Source organism: Nicotiana tabacum, chromosome 21 (genome assembly GCF_000715075.1).
Source record: "Nicotiana tabacum cultivar K326 chromosome 21, ASM71507v2, whole genome shotgun sequence".
Classification (NCBI taxonomy): domain Eukaryota; kingdom Viridiplantae; phylum Streptophyta; class Magnoliopsida; order Solanales; family Solanaceae; genus Nicotiana; species Nicotiana tabacum.
Genome location: NC_134100.1, coordinates 90,502,644 through 90,522,627, shown reverse-complemented (window position 1 = coordinate 90,522,627; position 19,984 = coordinate 90,502,644).

Genomic DNA, 19,984 nt, shown 5'->3' with positions numbered 1-19,984 from the left:
ATATGAAAATACTAATTTTCCAAGAAAATTCAAAATTTAACTCAAAAATCTCTCGTGGGGCCCACACCTCAAAATCCGATGAAACTTACAAAATCCGATAGCCCATCCAATTACAAGTTCAACCATACTAATTTCACTCACATCCGACTCCGAATCAGTGTTCAAATCTCGAAAATTTATTTTATGAAATTGTAGAAAATTCCTCCGATTTCTCTTGAAAAATCAATAATATAATGCCGAAAATAAAGATTAATTCATGGAATATAATTAGAAGGGAGTTAAGAACAATTACCCCAAGTTGTGTGAAAAAATTCCTCTCTAAAATCGCCCAAACAGAGCTCCAAAATCCGAAAATAGGTGAAAAGTCACGAACCCTCAAACTTAAAGGGTTATGTCGAGCGACTTCCGCATCTGCGGTGGAATAGTCGCATCTGTGACATCCGCTTCTGCGGACGACGCTCGCACCTGCGAAGGTCACTTCTGCGGCACGTAAACCGCATTTACGGTCGAGCTTCTGCACGTGTTGGGCCGCTTCTACACCCTTCGCTTCTACGACTGCCTTGTAGCACCTACGATCATCGCACCTGCGCAAATTTAACCGCATGTGCGGTCACACCAGAACCAACAATCTTCAGCAATGCAACATGAAAAAAAAATGATCTGAACCTCGTACGAAACTCACCCGACCCACTCGGGATCCCGTCCATATATACCGACAAGTCCCATAACATAACACGGTCCTACTCGAGGCCTCAAATAACACCTAACAGCATCAAAACGATGAATCACATCTGTCATGACCCAAACCGATAGGCCACGACGGGCATCCGATACCTTACTCAACCGAGTAGCATCCGGTACCTTACTCAACCGAGTACCAACATAACGTATCTTTTCATATCATACTATCATCGATAACTGAGCCGGAGAGGCTGCCATGAGATAAGTAGAATACAACATGAAATACCAACTTATACATAAGACATACATGCCTATAAGACCAAAATAACCACTCGTACACTGAACATAGGCCGACAAGGCCATACAATCTTTTATGTACATGACATCTGTCTACAAGTCCTTAAGAATACATAATTATCATGAAGGTTGGGACAGAGCCCCTCCATACCAAACAATACACGTCTAAATCATAATGACCAAACAAGCAACTCTGGAGCAAATGGAGCGCACCAACACCTTCCGCTGAGCTGATAGCCTACTCGGAGGACTCTCGACATATCTATCGGGACCTATGGGCATGAAACGCAGCTTCTCCCATGTCCCATCTTCGGTATAAATATCATACCATGCTTAGGTATATGCGTTCATAACATCATCAAGCCTCTGAGGAAATCCCATCATATCATTTCGACCACTGTGGCAAATCATCAACGTATACCAGCTGATCAAGTTGTGGTGCGTATATAATGCTATAACCTTTTCCCATATCCCATATACATATAATATATGCGTATATAACGCCATCTGGTCATGGGTCAATGTACATGTATAAATGCATGAAATGCATAAGAATTACGTTAATACGATTTCTCGGAATATCATAAAATCAATCTGCCTTTTGGATAAAATTTATCAAATACGTATTTTCTAAGACCCATGAACAGAAGATATAATAATAATTCACATGGGGAATCAAGAATATAGAAACCCCTAATACTTCTATGAATAGAGTCATTTATAAAAATTATGTGTTTACTCATTTCGTTTGTATCGTATAGATCATGCCAAAAGAAAGAAGGGATAACCTTAACATACTTGAGCCGATTCGCTTGACAATCCCCCTAACACACGTCAACTGCAACAACATGTATCGGCGGATCAAAATAGGAAAAAATTCGTATGATATTCTTGAGAAAGATTGCACGCCTATTCCTTAAAATTGCAAAAGCTCACACTATATTGTGTTATTAAATTTCTAGTGAGCTATGGAGATCCATCCGTAGAATGGCCTTCATTCATAATGTTGATGAGATTTTTTTAGAAATGGTTAGCTTTTTTCCAACCGTGAGGTGATGAAATTTCTATAAATGGTTGGTCTTTATGTGGTCCCCACGTGTTTCCCAAAGTGTGCCATCTAGTAATGTGACTAAAGAGTCACTTAAATCAATATTCTTGGGCTGGCATGTTTGGGAGGGTTTATTAAGCCTTATCCAAAATCTTAATTATTCCCTAATTCATTATTTAACCAATTAATCTTCCATTAACCAATAATCAACCAATTAACCACAAAATTAAGAATTATCTCAAATTACTTAAAATACTACTCACTTTTAATACACCTTATACACCTTACTATAATGGCCATGTGGTACCTTGTATTGTACTAGTCCATAAATATCGGATATTTTTGTTCGGCCCGTATTTTATCCCAAAATATCAAATTGTGACGAAATTCTTTTTTCTTCGATTTGCTTGCCCTCTCACCTTAACGAATTTACTCATCACTTATTTGAAATAGCATAATGCTTATAATCCCCCCAAAAAATCTCATTCCCGAACTTACGTCGATTAACTTACGACGAAACTTTAACGTACAAAAATATGAGATGTAACATCTCATTTCCGAGCATTCATCAATTTATTTATGGCGTACTTTTACGTATGAAAATATGGGGTGTAACAACACCTCAATTCAAAATCAATGAACTTTGAACTTTCAAATTCTATATCTTGTGTCGAAACACATCAAATCAATCTGGAATGACTTCAAATTTTGTAAATAAGTCATAAATGGCATAACGAAGCTATTCAAATTTACAGAATTGGATTCCAACCCCGATATCAAAAAGTCAACCCCTCGGACAAACTTTCCAAAATTTCAACTTTCGTCATTTCAAGCCTTATTCTACTACGGACTTCCAAATAATTTTCTGGACACGCTCCTAAAGCCAAAATTACCATACGGAGCTATTGGAATTATCAGAATTCAAATCCGAGGTCATCTACACATAAATCGACATCCGGTCGATTTGTTTCCAACTTAGGCTTTCCATTATGAGACTAAGTATCTCAATTCATTTCGAAATCTCTCCAGACCCAAACTAACTAATCCGATAGGTCATAATACAACTATAAGTCACAAATAGAGCAGTAAATAGGGAAACGGGGCTGTAATACTCAAGACGAATGGCTGGATCGTTACAGGGTGAAGTCTCGGCTATGCGAAGAAGGGACGGAATGTTAGACTACGACTAAAATAGGCAAACCAAATGTGTGGCGAAAAGAAACTCACGAGCGTAATTCCAAGCCTCGGGTAAACCGCTCGCGTTCACCACCATGTCCTCGGTCTTGATGAAGAAGTAGTTGAGCCAGAACGGACGATTTGCCTTATCGTCCATCTTCACCACCAAACATTTACTTCCTCGGTGGCGAAGGTGCAACATCATCCCCTATAGAAACTAGGGGCGAAGTGATGCATTAGGTGGCAAAGTGAGACACCACGGCCAACCAACTCCGCATATTTTGTCAACATATAATCTTGTAGATGTAAGATGAGAGTTGGGCAGGGCGGATGCCGTAGTAGCGGCAGAATTCCTCTGCAAATAGGAGAAGATGAAATGAATAACCTACATAGAACGTATACGCATAGAACGCGCAATATCCTGGGCGATGTATCTGTACCACCCATGCCGGAATCAGATCGATGTGAGCCAGAATTTTGAACTTTTCCCTAAACTCAGCGAGGTCGACCTCGTTAATCATCGACTCCAAGGCCTCAAGATTTTCTTTAGGCAACTTCGAAAAGTCAAATCCAGTCTTTTCACTGCGATGAATTATTTTTTCCACCGTAGGAAACCTCTCATCTTCAAGGGTGATAGAAACACTGTCTCCGTGAGGAGGCATACGTACCGCCAAGAGGGATAGGGTCAAGCCACCATACCAGAATCAGAAGGTACGTTAACTATATTTTTGAGAAAATTTTTTTTAAGCACAGAAGGGTTGAAAGCAGTGAGAATCACTAAAACCACTAAGGAGTTTCAAACAATGGAGGAAGAAGAAGATGCAGAGTTTGCTGGGTACAAGAAGTTTTGTAAATGTTAAAATGTTACCCCCACACCCCTATTTATAAAGATGTAGGCATCAAAACAAAGAAATTGACCATCATTACGTGACACTGTAATCGAAGTAGCAGGCTCTATTAGAAGACGAGTGCGAAACGAAGCAGCGTCTCGGGAAATTACGTCATAATGACGTCACCTTGATTCGCAAGAATTGCGACCCCAGAACTTACGATTTATAATAGGACACGTCGCTTACTTGCCTATAATCACTATGGCTCATCCATCTTATCTAAACACTTCGGTCACGTTATACAGAGTCCGCTCATCAAGGCCTTCTGACGTCGGCCTTAATAAACAGATGGACTAACTGTATAGGCCAAAATCCACCCCTAAGAAATTTAGTGTAATATGACATCGATGAATTCACATTGTATTCATATACGGTAAAATATCATTACAGGGCTTCTGCTCTCACTTAAAAGCCAATCCATCATGTGTGGTTTTCGATATTCTTCATATACTCTAGTAAAGTAGAAGTATAGAATGCAATAAGATAGATATCATTGGACCAAAACATTCGAAGTAAGTTTATTAAATCGCATAGAGATTTTATTTCTATACTCAAGCTGATTATATGCTTTACGTTTTGTAGTCATGCTTAAAGCTTAAAATCTGAAAAATAATTAACAAAAGTTCATCCTATCAGAAATAAGAAGATTACTACCTAATACTATTATAATTACTGGAGTTTTGAAGTAGAAGAAAAAACCTTCCTTCTTCTATAACAAAAAAAGAGCAGAGAGAACCTAAATCAAATCACGTGCAAAAATTACTGAAATTGGAGCAGAGAAAACCTAAATCAAATCACGTGCAGAAACTACTGAAATTTAGATATTAGGAAAACAAAATCAAAATCCTAGAGGAATTAAAATCGGATATAAATAGATTAGGCAGGAGAGCACAGAGAGCTCCAATTCGAGTTGTACCTTTTGTGAGGAGATTCAGCGACAAACACACTTCAATTCGAGTTTTAATTGCTGAAATTCACATTATAATCACACATAGACGGTGGGGCTCTCCCACTTAGCTTAAAGCTACAATTATAATTTTTTTTTGGAATCCACTGAAATTCTTTCTTCATTGTTAACATGATCCTGCACACGCAACTCGCCAAATTTTCTCGAAATCCTTATATTAACCTTTAATAGATACTCCGAACCACTAGCCACATTTACATATTAATCTCTTACCGGGTAGCAAGTAGAATTATTCGCAGAAGCTTCGTCAACACTACGCAATCGCTAACCTACTCACAGGAGATAACCCACATGTGGAAATTACATGCTGACATATTCCAACGTCGCTGCATTGCGTGCAATTACTACGAAATCAGTAGATCATCTTGAGTCTGAGCTCATTTACCAGCTGCACCAGTCCGTTCACTCCTCATGTAGGTCAACTAGAGGTGTGCCAATACATTCCAATCCAAAGTCATGTTGTATCCTTCTTCATATCAAGCAACTCCCTCCTGTTGTATCCAATCTTCCTCAATATAGCAGCTAATATTACAACTTAAGTCCGTAGACCTAGTCACTGTCCATTTTACATCTCAAATCACTCCAAACGTTCCTCAAGACGTGTAATCATCCTACCACGTAACCCATATGCTACTTTGCCACTCTCCCACTTTGGTCAACCATCTCCTTTAAGCAACTACTCTGCTTCTGTTTTCTTACACTTGGCCTTTTCGAAACCTAACCACCGCAAGGCACCTTCCACATGTCCTTCCTCATCCTTCGCTGCCCAGTTGTTGCCTTAACTCAAAATCCGTCTTTGTAGCACTTGAACCAATAGCTCGCTACTAGCTTTAAACCTTTCTGACGATCATCCTTCTCGAGACATCAATACTAGAAATGCTGCTTCGATCCTGAATCACTGCACACCGTGATCTCTAACGACTGCTTCCCCTATACCAATTCCTAACACCCCGTCGTGAAGGCGAGTTGAAGAAAACCATAACACTGGCTAACCTTAATGCATTTTACAAGGCGACAACACCACATCAAAATTGAGAACTCTACCACACTCGAAAATATCAAGCTTCGTTACTCCATCAACCCCAAACTTGAACATTCATAGTCCGATTGACTTTTCTCACTTCAATTGCGAAGAAAGGTAAGTGTTATGGTTAACCTTAACTTGAGGGAATAGAACCCTTGAACTATGTGTTATGAGAATTTCATGTGTAGCGGCGTCTAGACGAGGTGACGAGTGTCTATACATCGTCAAATTGCTTGTTTCCATGCTTTTACGTATTTCACTATTTGCCTTATTTCATGACTTAATTGTTATATTAATTGATTCCCTTATTTTCATTGCCTACTTTTATGTCTTGATTTCATGCCTTAATTGCTACATGCCTATTTGACTTTTGTGTAAAACATGGAACCTCTGAATCATGTACTGAGAAAATCTTATTTCAAGTCGTTTACTGTCCTGACACATAGACAGGCATTCTACCATTACAGAAATACTGTGCGATAACAACGCATGAATCGTCGTAACAATTAATGCCAAATTTCAAAACCTTCGGTAGTATTGATAGTGAACTGAAACGATAGAGCGGCCTTCCGCAAGGCGACGACAATAGCCCAATTAATTACACAGGGAGAAGCATCCCGCACTACATCTGTAGTACCATTAAAAATTTCCTCGATCCCCAATTTATAACAAGCGCTTCACGTCGCATAAGATTGAATAGGAAGGAAATGTAGGCATAAGCCTAAAAAAAATCGAATCGCATGATGAGGAATCAAAAAGGGAAGTATTCCTATCAGCCCTATAGCCTCTCGAAGATAAGCACAGACGTCTCCATACCGATCCACAAGACTCTACTAGACTTGCTCATGACTTGTGAGACCTAAGTGAACCTAGTGCTCTGATACCATGTTGTCACGGCCCAAAATCCATTAAGGTCGTGATGGCACCGGACACCGCTGTCAGGCAAGCCAACAATACAAACTTCACTTAATTACCATTTTAGTATTTTTGAAATCAAAATTTCTTCAATGAAATAATAAAGATAAAACTCATAGGATAAATGATAAATATTTTTAGCAACACAATTCACAACCATTCCCAAAATCCGAAGTCACAAGTGCATGAGCATTTACTTGAAAATTAAAAATAAAATACAGCATCTGTCCAGAATATAAATTAGACAGGAAAATATAATAACTCTGAAGGAGACTCTGTTATTTGCGGATCGTAATATAGAATGCAACTCACCTATGTCCCCACAATTATTAACCACACCTCTGCGCCCACAAGGCCGCTATACATATATGTACCTGTACAATAAAATATTCAGCAAGTGCAGTATGAGTATGAAAATAACGTGTACCCAGTAAGTATCAAGCCTAATCTCGAAGTGGTAGAGACGAGATAGCCGACTTTGACACTCACTATGGGTCAATAATAATAATTGAAATAAATTATAATTATTCAAATCAGCATGATTCACAGAATTAACAATAATTTTATTCAATTAGCAGAAATAGTAAAAAATCCTTCAAATGCAACAATTTCCAATCTATTAATTAAATCATTCAATTTCAACAAAACTTCCAATTTATCAAATAGCTTTACAATCTGCAATTCAATTTCAATAAATTTTTAATTTATCAATTAATATCATTTACAAGAATAACAATTAATTCTTTAACAAGCAAGAATAATGATTCATTAAATTCCAAGGATTTTTCAATTTATCAATTAGCTTCGCAAGCTGAAATAAATTATTAAAGTATCATGTAATTATTATTATTATTCAGCACGATTTCTGCCGAGGACGTACGACCCGATCTAGAGTGTCGTGTACACTGCCCGAACATACCAACATGTTTGAAATCATAAAATGGACTCGCTCGAACTCTCGTAACGTGTAAAAAAAACATCAAATCTAATAATCATACCCTAAACCAAATTGATTCAAACTTAAAATTTTCAAGTTCTTTAATTTACTTCCAATGCGCCGAAATATACTTCAACTACTCGGAATGACACGAAAATTTGCGTGCAAGTCTTAAATCACTATACGGAACTATTCCCAAACTCAAAATTCCAAATGGACTTCAATTACTCAAAATCCTACTCCAAACCAAATTTAAAAAATTTTAAACCTTCAAATAGTTAATTTTTACTATTAAATGTCAAAACGCTCCCGGGTTATCCAAAACCCAATTCAGACATACGCCCAAGTCCAAAATCATCATACGAACCTATTGGAATCGTCAAATCACAATTCCGGGGTCGTTTTCTCAAAAAATTGACCGAAGTCAAATGTGTCCATTTAAAGCTAACTTAAGGAACCAAGTGTTCCGATTTCAACCCACACACTTCCAAATCCCGAACTAACCATCCCCGTGAGTCATAAATTAATAAAAGCATGTTCGGGGAGTTTTATTTTAGGTAACGAATTTCTAAAAGTCAAAATGACCGGTTGGGCCGTTACATTCTCTCCCACTTAAATATACGTTTGTCCTCGAACGTGCTAAGCAGTGTTCCGCAGTTATCCAAAATTATTGTTTAACACCTTGTGCACCTACACGTGCTACCACACCCAGTTGAGCACATTAACTCGAGCCAATCTGAAAATTCTCCCCTTTATTTAGGCAAATAAGCCTTAGAGCCTAATCCTAACATCCAGAATTCTCCACCATGCTTGTTTCCAACCTATGAATGTCGTATCAATCACTACACGATGCACCAATACAAGATTGCATACCTTTGTTGAATTTAGACCATGCACCGCATCATTCACATGACTATAATAACATCCTCCGATAACAATAGCCAAAATTCCACGAATCTGATGTTCACAACACACTTCATGATACCTATAATTCCTGTTCCAACTCTTGGACTGCTTCCACGATGGAAGAAATATGTAGAAATTCATAACCAACTGCTGAGTCAACAAATTATTGAGTTTCTCCTTCTGACAAGAACCATTGCCTCATTATGGACCAAATAATGGTATTTTCTCTTTATTATACTTCATATAATCCGATCGTACTGATCCCGGATCCAATAACCTCGTCTCACTTAGTATAAGCTGCTCGGGCAATAAGCCACCTCAGACATGACAAAAAGTCTCATATGATGCCACAATGATCTAATAAGCTACAGACTCGATTGCGATACATAAGGAAAACAGACTATGGAAAGGATTACTCAACCCACGTGACTAATTAATCAACTGAAAAAGTGTCATGAACCTTTCTCAGAAAATGGGACACAAAACACACAAAATAGAATATAGGGAACTGTACTCAACATCACACTGTTGCGGTATGCAACCCGACCCGCACAAAAAGAATCTATAAAAAAAAAATACTTACCGATCTAGAATGCCCATTACTTACAAAATATCCGAAAATCGGACACAAGCACGCTAAGTGCGATATATGATCTGAATGCCCATCCTTGGAAGGACCGAAAGCGTCATACGCTACAAAACTCAAGCACAACTAAGGTGCGATATATGATCTGAATCTCGAGAGCCATCCTGCTCACATAACACTATCGTTATGCGGAACCTCAACACATAAGAAATTTATCAAGCCGTTTCGCAACTCACACAGCACAATATAGTATTACATGAAATAACCGATGACGAAATGACATCTAACGTTTGAATACTCCTCCATACGGAACGGTTATGCTGAAATGAACACATCCGGCCTGATATAGAGCCCATATTCATATTCAAATCCATCCACAGACCTCAAGCCGATTCTGATCGCATCGTACTAGGCTAATAACCTTTCAAGTATCCATAATAACCCTTTTCCCCATAACATACAAGAATAGCCATCATAACCGGAACAATACTTCCACAGTCGACAACCAAATGAACCAAGCGCCCTCCAGGCATAAATTCTCGAATCAACGCTATTACCACAATCTCTATACTTGGTTTCAATCTTCACTCAATCAAGTGATTACATGTCACTCTTACACAATCTTTCCGTGAGACACACTCCCACGACCTTCCACACCAGGTAACAAGTCTGCACATCCATGCTACCGGTTACACTAATGCTGTAAAGCATATCAAGAATCCACAAATCAATACACAAGGTCTCTTACACCTGGCATCGACCTTAGATGATGCCAAAAACAATACCATATTACTTTAAACATCTAAATCCTTTTCTTGCTCATCCTAGCTCATGACATCCTTGTCAACACCGAACCAAAATCTTAAATCCTCAACTTTCGAATCCCATGCTAGTTAGTGCACTTAACCACGCCAATGCGCAAGAGTACGAGAATTCCATCATAATTCCCGAACCACTAATAGGGTAAACACTTCATCATATAGAAACCTTCTTCTTAACTCATTTCAAGAAAACCATTGCAACACGTGACTGAATTCCCATATCCGTAAAAAAATATCGGCCTCAAGTAGTGGTCTAAACCACTATAACTCTTCTGGGATCCCTCTACACATAACATGTCATAATACTTGAATTCCTCCAAATAAAATTAATTACGGAGGCCGCCAAGCCTCGCACGTACCGTCAAAAATCACATGCATAATTCAATGCACTGAAGGAACTGATCATTGCCACCATCGTGCCGATTCAACCATTGTTAGCCGATCCGTCTTTTCTCAATTTACTCTCAAATTTCCTTAGAAATAAAAATAGCTCCATTCATTACATCACGAACTCAAATCCGCACTCACCCCAAGTGACCTTATTTCACGAGACCACGCTATTTCAAAACCCACTAATTATCTCATATTCCTTCTTGTGCGCACTTTTTACATCTTCAACCAGTACACCCATTCTGATACTTCTTTTATGAATCCGAAGTTATTTTCTTCCGTTTCTCTAATGCTACACCACAACCTGAAGATAACACAGAGTACTCCAAGCCCCGTTTCATAATCTGCTGCAAAAGCTCGATACTCAACCATGCTATAGACTCGAGATCCTTAGACACCACACTTTAAATTTTTGAATCCATTAGGACCGTTATTGAGAGTCACTTGTGCTGACTTGTTCCCAAACATGATCAATTCCAAGGCCCTGCTAGCACATGGATACTTTATTAAGGATACACCCGAATGTCTCACTTTCCTGTGCATTACATCTACATGAAGCATAAACTCCGAGTCTTCCAAAAACCTGAATAGGAATTAATAAGGCCAAATATGGCACACATTCCCCAAATACTTTGCTTAAATTACCACTGATGTTTCTTTTCTTAGTTGTAATGACCCACCAATACACCGATAACCAGAAACCGCACAAGTTGACACTATGCAATCCAATCATAGACGGTGAGGCTCTCCCACGTAGCTTGAAGCTACAATTATTTTTATTTTTTTTGGAATCCACCGAGATTCTTTCTTCATTGTTAACATGATCCTGCACACGCAACTCGCCAAATTTTCTCGATATCCTTCTATTAACCTTTAATAGATACTCCGAACCACTAGCCACATTTACATATTAAATCTCTTACAGGGTAGCCAGTAGAATTCTTCGCAAAAGCTTCGTCAACACCACACAACCGCTAACCTGCTCACATGAGATAACCCACATGTGGAAATTACATGCTGACATATTCCAACGTCGCTGCATTGCGTGCAATTACTACGAAATCAATAGATCATCTTGAGTCTGAGCTCATTCACCAGCTGCACCAGTCCGTTCACTCCTCATGTAGGTCAACTAGAGGTGTGCCAATACATTCCAATCCAAAGTCATGTTGTATCCTTCTTCATATCAAGCAACTCCCTCCTGTTGTATCCAATCTTCCTCAATATAGCAGCTAATATTACAACTTAAGTCCGTAGACCTAGTCACTGTCCATTTTACATCTCAAATCACTCCAAACGTTCCTCAAGACGTGTAATCATCCTACCACGTAACCCATATGCTACTTTTCCACTCTCCTACTTTGGTCAACCATCTCCTTTAAGCAACTACTCTGCTTCTGTTTTCTTACACTTGGCCTTTTCGGAACCTAACCACCGCAAGGCACCTTCCACATGTCCTTACTTATCCTTCGCTGCCCAGTTGTTGCCTTAACTCAAAATCCGTCTCTGTAGCACTTGAACCAATAGCTCGCTACCAGCTTTAAACTTTTCTGATGATCATCCTTCTCGAGACATTAATACTAGAAATGCTACTTCGATCCTGAATCACTACACACCGCGATCTCTAACGATTGCTTCCCCTATACCAATTCCTAACACCCCGTCGTGAAGGCGAGTTGAAGAAAAGCATAACACTGGCGAACCTTAACGCATTTTACAAGGCGACGACACCACATCAAAATCGAGAACTCTACCACACTCGAAAATATCAAGCTTCGCTACTTCATCAACCCCAAACCTGAACATTCATAGTCCGATTGACTTTTCTCCGCTGGAATTAAAACATGGAACCTCTGAATCATGTATTGAGAAAATATTCTTTCAAGTCGTTTACTGCCCTGACACATAGACATGCATTCTACCATTACATAAACACTGTGCAATAACAACGCACGAATCGTCATAACAATCAATGCCAAATTTCAAAACCTTAGGTAGTATTGATAGTGAACTGAAATGATAGAGTGGACTTTCGCAAGGCGACAACAATAGCCCAATTAATTACACAGGGAGAAGCATCCCGTACTACATTTGTAGTACCATTAAAAATTTTCTCGATCCCCAATTTATAACAAGCGTTTCACGTCGCATAAGATTGAATAGGAAGGAAATGTAGGCATAAGCCTAAAAGGAATCGAATCGCATGATGAAGAATCAAAAAGGGAAGTATTCCTATCAACCCTGTAGACCCTCGAAGATAAGCACAAACGTCTCCGTACCGATCCACAAGACTCTACTAGACTTGCTCATGACTCGTGAGACCTAAGTGAACCTAGTGCTCTGATACCATGTTGTCACGACCAAAAATCCATTAAGGTCGTGATGGCGCCGAACACCGCTGTCAGGAAAGCCAACAATACAAACTTTACTTAATTACCCATTTTAGTATTTTTGAAATCAAAATTTCTTCAATGAAATAATAAAGATAAAACTCATAGGATAAATGATAAATATTTTTAGCAACACAATTCACAATCATTCCCAAAACCCGGTATCACAAGTGCATAAGCATTTACTAGGGAATTAAAAATAAAATACAGCATCTGTCCAGAATACAAATTAGACAGAAAAATATAATAACTCTGAAGGAGACTCTGTTAGCTGCGGATCGTAATATAGAATGCAGCTCACCTATGTCCCCACAATTATTAACCACACCTCTGCGCCCACAAGGCCGCTATACATATATGTACCTGCATAATAAAATATGCAGCAAGTACAGTATGAGTACAAAAATAACGTGTACCCAGTAAGTATCAAGCCTAATCTTAAAGTGGTAGAGACGAGATAGCCGACTTTGACACTCATTATGGGTCAATAATAATAATTAAAATAAATTATAATTATTCAAATCAGCATGATTCACAAAATTAACAACAATTTTATTCAATTAGCAGAAATAATAAAAATCCTTCAAATGCAATAATTTCCAATCTATTAATTAAATTATTCAATTTCAATAAAACTTCAAATTTACCAAATAGCTTTACAATCTGCAATTCAATTTCAATAAATTTTCAATTTATCAATTAGTATCATTTACAGGAATAACAATTAATTCTTTAACAAGCAAGAATAATAATTCATTAAATTTCATGGATTTTCCAATTTATCAATTAGTTTCGCAAGCTGAAATAAACTATTAAAGTATCGTGTAATTATTATTATTAAGCACGATTTCTGCCGAGGACGTACGACCCGATCCAGAGTGTCGTGTACACTGCCGAGGGACGTGCGGCGCTATCCATAGATGCATCTATCCTGCCGAGGCGTTCGGCCCACTCCACAAGAAAGGAGGACATTTTCTTATGTACCTCCGGAAGGAGAGTATTTTTATTATAAGATAAATTCGGGAGGAGAACAATTTCTTTTTAACAATCAATTGATTTAAATAGAAAATCAAGCATATGAGATTTCCATCCTTTAAATATCTTTATCTAACAATTCACAATATATTCATATATGTCAATTAATATTAATTAATCAAGGAATATAATTTACACAAATAATTCATGCTTTGAGTCCTAAACTACCCGGACTTTAGCATTTATAGTAGCTATGTACGGACTCTCGTCACCTCGTGCGTACGTAGCTCCCACAATTAACAATAATATTCAATTTAATCCCTATGGGGTAATTTTTCCCTCACAAGATTAGACAAGAGACTTACCTCATCTCAAAGTCCACTTTCCGATTATCACGTCGCGTTGAATTCTCGATTCGACGCCGTAAAATCCAAAACTATCCAAATATTATATAAAATAATTAATATATGCTAAATGATTCAAAATTTATCTATCAAATAAATTACCTTATCCAAAATGGTAAAATTTCTAAAATTCATCTCGGACCCACGTGCTCGGATTCTGAAAATTTTTGGATGAAAACGTTACCCATAATCTCAAAAACTTAAATATATAATTTCTACCCAATTCCATAACTATTTTCGTGGTTAAAATCTCATTTTTATAAAAATCTAGGTTTTTTATCTAAGCCTTTGATTTCTAAGATTTTCTAGTTATAATCTACATATAATCTATGTATTTAACTCAAGAGGTGTAGAATTAACTTACCTCCAAGTTGTTAGTTGAACTCCCATCTCAAAAGCTCTGAAATCGCTGAGGAAAAATGGGCTCAAAATGTCTGAGCCCCGATTTTTTTAACCATTCTGCCAAGCAGTGATTTCGCACTTGTGGAAGGGGTACCGCACCTGCGGAAAATCCTCGCAGGTGCAAGTTTCGATCGCCTGCCCCCTTTCGCATCTGCACGCACTGCCTCACACCTCTGCGTTTGCAGGTGCGCCAAAATTCCGCATCTCTCGCAGTGGCCTACCCTTCCATTTTTTCCGCTTCTGCGTATGAACCTCGCATCTACGAGAGTCGCACCTGCGGCTGTCCAAGCGCATGTGCGAACGTACCAGAAGCAGAAAGCTTCAACATTTTTCTCCCAAGTCCGAAATTGGTCCGAGCCTCGTCCGGTTAACCCTCGGGACCCCCGGGGGCCCGTCCGAACATACCAACAGGTTTGAAATCATAAAACGGACTCGCTCGAACTCTCGGAACGCGTAAAATAACACAAAATCTAAGAATCATACCCTAAACCAAATTGATTCAAACTTAAAATTTTCAAGTTCTTCAATTTACTTAAACTACTCGGAATGACACGAAAATTTGCGTGCAAGTCTTAAATTACTATACGGAACTATTCCCAAACTCGGAATTCCAAACGGACTTCAATTACTTAAAATCCTACTCCAAACCAAATTTAAAAAATTTTAAGCCTTCAAATAGTTAATTTTTACTATTAAGCGTCAAAACGCTTTCGGGTTATCCAAAACCCGATTCGGACATACGCCCAAGTCCAAAATCATCATACGAACCTATTGGAACCGTCAAATCCCGATTCCGAGATCATTTTCTTAAAAAGTTGACCGAAGTCAAACGTGTCCATTTAAAGCTAACTTAAGGAACCAAGTGTTCCGATTTCAACCCACACACTTCCAAATCCCGAACCAACCATCCCCGCGAGTCATAAATTAATAAAAGCATGTTCGGGGAGTTTTATTTTAGGAAACGAGTTTCTAAAAGTCAAAACGACCGATTGGGTCGTTACAATAATAATCCCATAATAAAACCTCCGCAAATAGACTATTTTTTTGTAGTGTGATAAGAACACTTTTGAGAAGAAGATTCTCTCTCTCTTGCAAGAATACAAAGACTACCTTTTGATAAGATTCTTGTTCATATTATTCCCCACCTTCCCACTAGATCCGAGGATTATTCATACGAATCTTGGACCTATCGGTCACTCATCATTGTCAGGAGAAACATTCATTCAACACATCCATTATTAGGTGAATCATTCTCCTTATTTACTTAAATGTCATTTATTGCCATTTATTGTTAGTTATATTTCCATCAATATTCATGCTTTATGAATATTCTGCACTTGTTGTCGTCAACTATTTACGTGATTTGTCCCCACCTACTGCATGTTTTAGATATTGGTATCTAGAGTTTAACCGGAAATTACACTTTTTGGTCAAACACTTCCAAAATTAAACTCATAATTTCTCCAAAATTTAACGAAAATCAAATCTATTTCCAATATACGCACAATGGAACTATTGGACCTTCGATTGGAGGTAAAGAATATTTGCTGGCGAAAAAGAAAAACCTCTCCTTATCATAGTTTATTATATGACAATTTTCTATTAAATTATATAAGAAAACAATTAAAATATAACCATTAGAGGGAATCAAATCATTTTAACGAAGAAAGCAATTCCACCATACCTTATTATATAACTGGAAACGTTTTTTCAGATGCGCGCTATCATTTATCTTCTTACATTTCGCACTACATCTTTTGGAAAGAATAGAATCAATAGGTACAGGTAACGTAAAAGTAAGATTATTAATTTTTAAATGCTATTTGGTATTAGTACCAAATTAAGTGTAGTTGGATTGGGTCTAATGCACGGGCTTTTTTGCAGCTGATCCTATAACACAAAAGTAATCTTTCACATAATTTAATATAATATCTAGTTGACGGTATTAAATATTGCACATATTAAACTATGCAAGAATCTCTATATTATTTATGTGAGATAAAATTCTAAAATAGAAATACTTATTTTAACAATACAAATATTCTATTATTTAAAATAAAAAAATACCCTTATTATAGTCCTACCTATCAATTTCGTGTCATTATCATATACATCGTCAATGTAAATAACTTCTTATATTATCTAAAGAATATTTATACGTAAACCTCCTTAAGATGCAAAATTTGTAATTTTAAAAGTAATTACAGTTCGTTTGAATGGTTGTTACATATACATTTTGTATCATATCTTATTGTATAGATTGCAATTTTGTTCGTCGTCTATAATATTACACACCGTGAATTTGAAGAATAAGCGTACAATATTACACAAAAAAAAGTACGAGGTAGAGTAATCTATATACTATATTAAAAGTACGAACGCCCTTAGCAAAATGTCGTCTTTTGTTTTACCCTTTTAAACATAAAATTCACATTAGACAAAATAATCATTTGAGTATAGTTCCTAATATATAGGAATGGTCATTTATGTAGAAATCCCTAATATTAGGAATTTAATCTTTTCTTTATATAAATTTTCTTTATGTAAATCCTTTTTTATTTCTACTAGCTACATACGACATCATAATAATTACTATGACTTTAAATTAAACTAGGATTCTTCAACAGTAGAGTTAACTTATTGTAAGATAAGGTTCTCCTTTTGTTTCCTTTCCGGTATTTACTTATTTTAGAAACACAAATTACTTCCTTCTTGAGGAAGGAGTGATTGTAGACAAATTGGTTTAAAATTAAAATTTCTATATGAAACAAACGAAGGATCCAACAAAGAACATTGTATACGGGTAAAATCGAGCTCGATGCTTGATCGAGCATCTGGAACAGTAGGCCAGGCTCGGCACATCTATAAGAGATCGAAGTTACAGATGAAACCGGGCTTGATATCGAGGTTCGAAGTTTGGCATGGTCAGCCAAGATCGAAATATGATATTGTCGGACCTAAAAGTATCGTCAAAACAGGCCATCAAGACCATCAGATTTGCCTTGAGTTTACCGAAGGCACAACCGATCCTGCTTCTAACAACCTCGAAGAAAAGCTTCGCCAACTCATCCGACAAGGATCCGTAATTCTCGCCATTAACCAATTATTATGGAAGAAATCACGGGATTAAGTAAAAAAAGGGGCCCACAGACTTATGTTTTTTATAAAATAATGTCTTAAAAGGAAGATCTCCCTTAATATATAAGGGAAACTCAGTAATTCATGAGAGGAGGAGGGTAACATACTTCAAAGAACAACATACTATTGTTTCTAGCTTTGTTCGTACCATTCCGGCTTCAATAATATTACATCTAAGGTCAAAGGAGATTAAACTCACAAGTCCTAGGTTGTTCAACTTGAGTGGTTTGTAATTATCTTTCCATTAATTACTTCCACATTAAATCTAATTTCTTGCTTTGTATCAAATTAGATCACGTATCCTTAAAATCGCATATAAATTTAATTGTTATCCAATTTTGAGGGTAAATAGTTTGGCGCCCACCGAGGGGCTAAGGATAATAGTGATTATTTGATACAAATCTCCATAACACACACTGCTTTACACTTACTCTTTGAAGTGTCGTTGATTTCACGCTAAAAATGACAAACTCTTAATTCACACCTTTACATATCGACAACGAGTACGGTCATCGAGGTGAGAATAACAACATGTCGCCCGGTAACGCAGGGCCACCCGCTGATGTCGTTGGAATTCAGATCGCGGATCCGATTGATGTAAATTCGCATGTGGCCATTAACGCAACTTGCTTAACGACCTTGAAAATAGCGTCTGTGGTGGAGCCCGATCGGCAGCTCGAGACACATAAAATATTGAAGAAGACAAGATCAGCCTACGCATGATCTTCGAAATGCTACAAGCTCAATAGGTGGTGATAGCTCAGTTGCACAGCCAAACCCAGGCACCGAGTAGGGTTGAACCCGATCCGCCCCAAGAAGTCACTCGCAGAACGGAACCGGCCGTGGTAAGATCGAATGAACAAGAGTCGAGGACTAACCCCGAAATTATAAAAATGCTCGATGAGCTCACAAAGCGGGTAGAATCAGGGGAAAGAAGATCGAAGCGAATGATAAAAAGGTCAAAACCTAAAATTCCAGGGTAGATCAAATCCCAGGAGCGCCCCCGATATTGAAGGGACTGGATTCCATGAAGTTCGTGCAAAAACCTTTTCCTCCAAGCGTGGCCCCAAAATCGATCCCTAAGAAATTTCGTATGCCCGAAATACCTAAGTACAATGGAACGACCAATCCAAACGAGTATGTGATCTCTTATACATGTGCCATCAAAGGAAATGACTTGGAAAACGACGAGATCGAGTCTGTTTTACTGAAAAAATTTGGGGAGACCCTGTCAAAGGGAGCCATGATATGGTATCACAACTTACCTCCTAATTCTATTTATTCATTTGCTATACTTGCAGACTCTTTCATAAAAGCACATGCTGGTGCCATCAAGGTCGAAACCAGGAAATCAGACCTTTTCAAAGTTAAACAGAAGAATTGAATAACGAGATGCTCAGGGAGTTCGTGTCCCATTTTCAAATGGAACGAATGGATCTGCCGCCGGTCGCAGATGATTGGGCTGTTCAGGGTTTCACTCAGGGACTCAATATTCAAAGCTCGGTGGCTTCGCAACAATTAAAGCAAAATCTAATAGAATACCCTGCCGTTACTTAGGCCAATGTACACAATCGGTATCAATAGAAAATCAGAATCGAAGATGATCAACTCGGGGAACCTTCAGAGTCTATTTATCCCGCCAGAACTCTCGATAGAGTCAAGAGAGACATCGATCGTGAACCAGGATCAAACATGGATCAGTATCAGCGATATAATAGAGATCGAATGAGCAGTTTGTCCGGGCAGAACCCCATAAGAAACGAAAAAGAAATGATCAAGGTTGAAGCAACCGGGGGTTAGTGACCAAAAACAGTTTTGATAGGACCAACGGTCCCAAAGAAGAGATGAGGCTATCAGAGTACAACTTTAATATCGACGCAGCTGCCATCGTATCAGCTATCAGGCGAATCAAGGATACCAAATGGCCTCGACCTCTACAATATTATCCAGCTCAAAGGGATCCCAACCAAGTATGCAAATATCATGGAACTCACAGTCATAGAACGGAAGATTATCGACAACTAAGAGAAGAAGTAG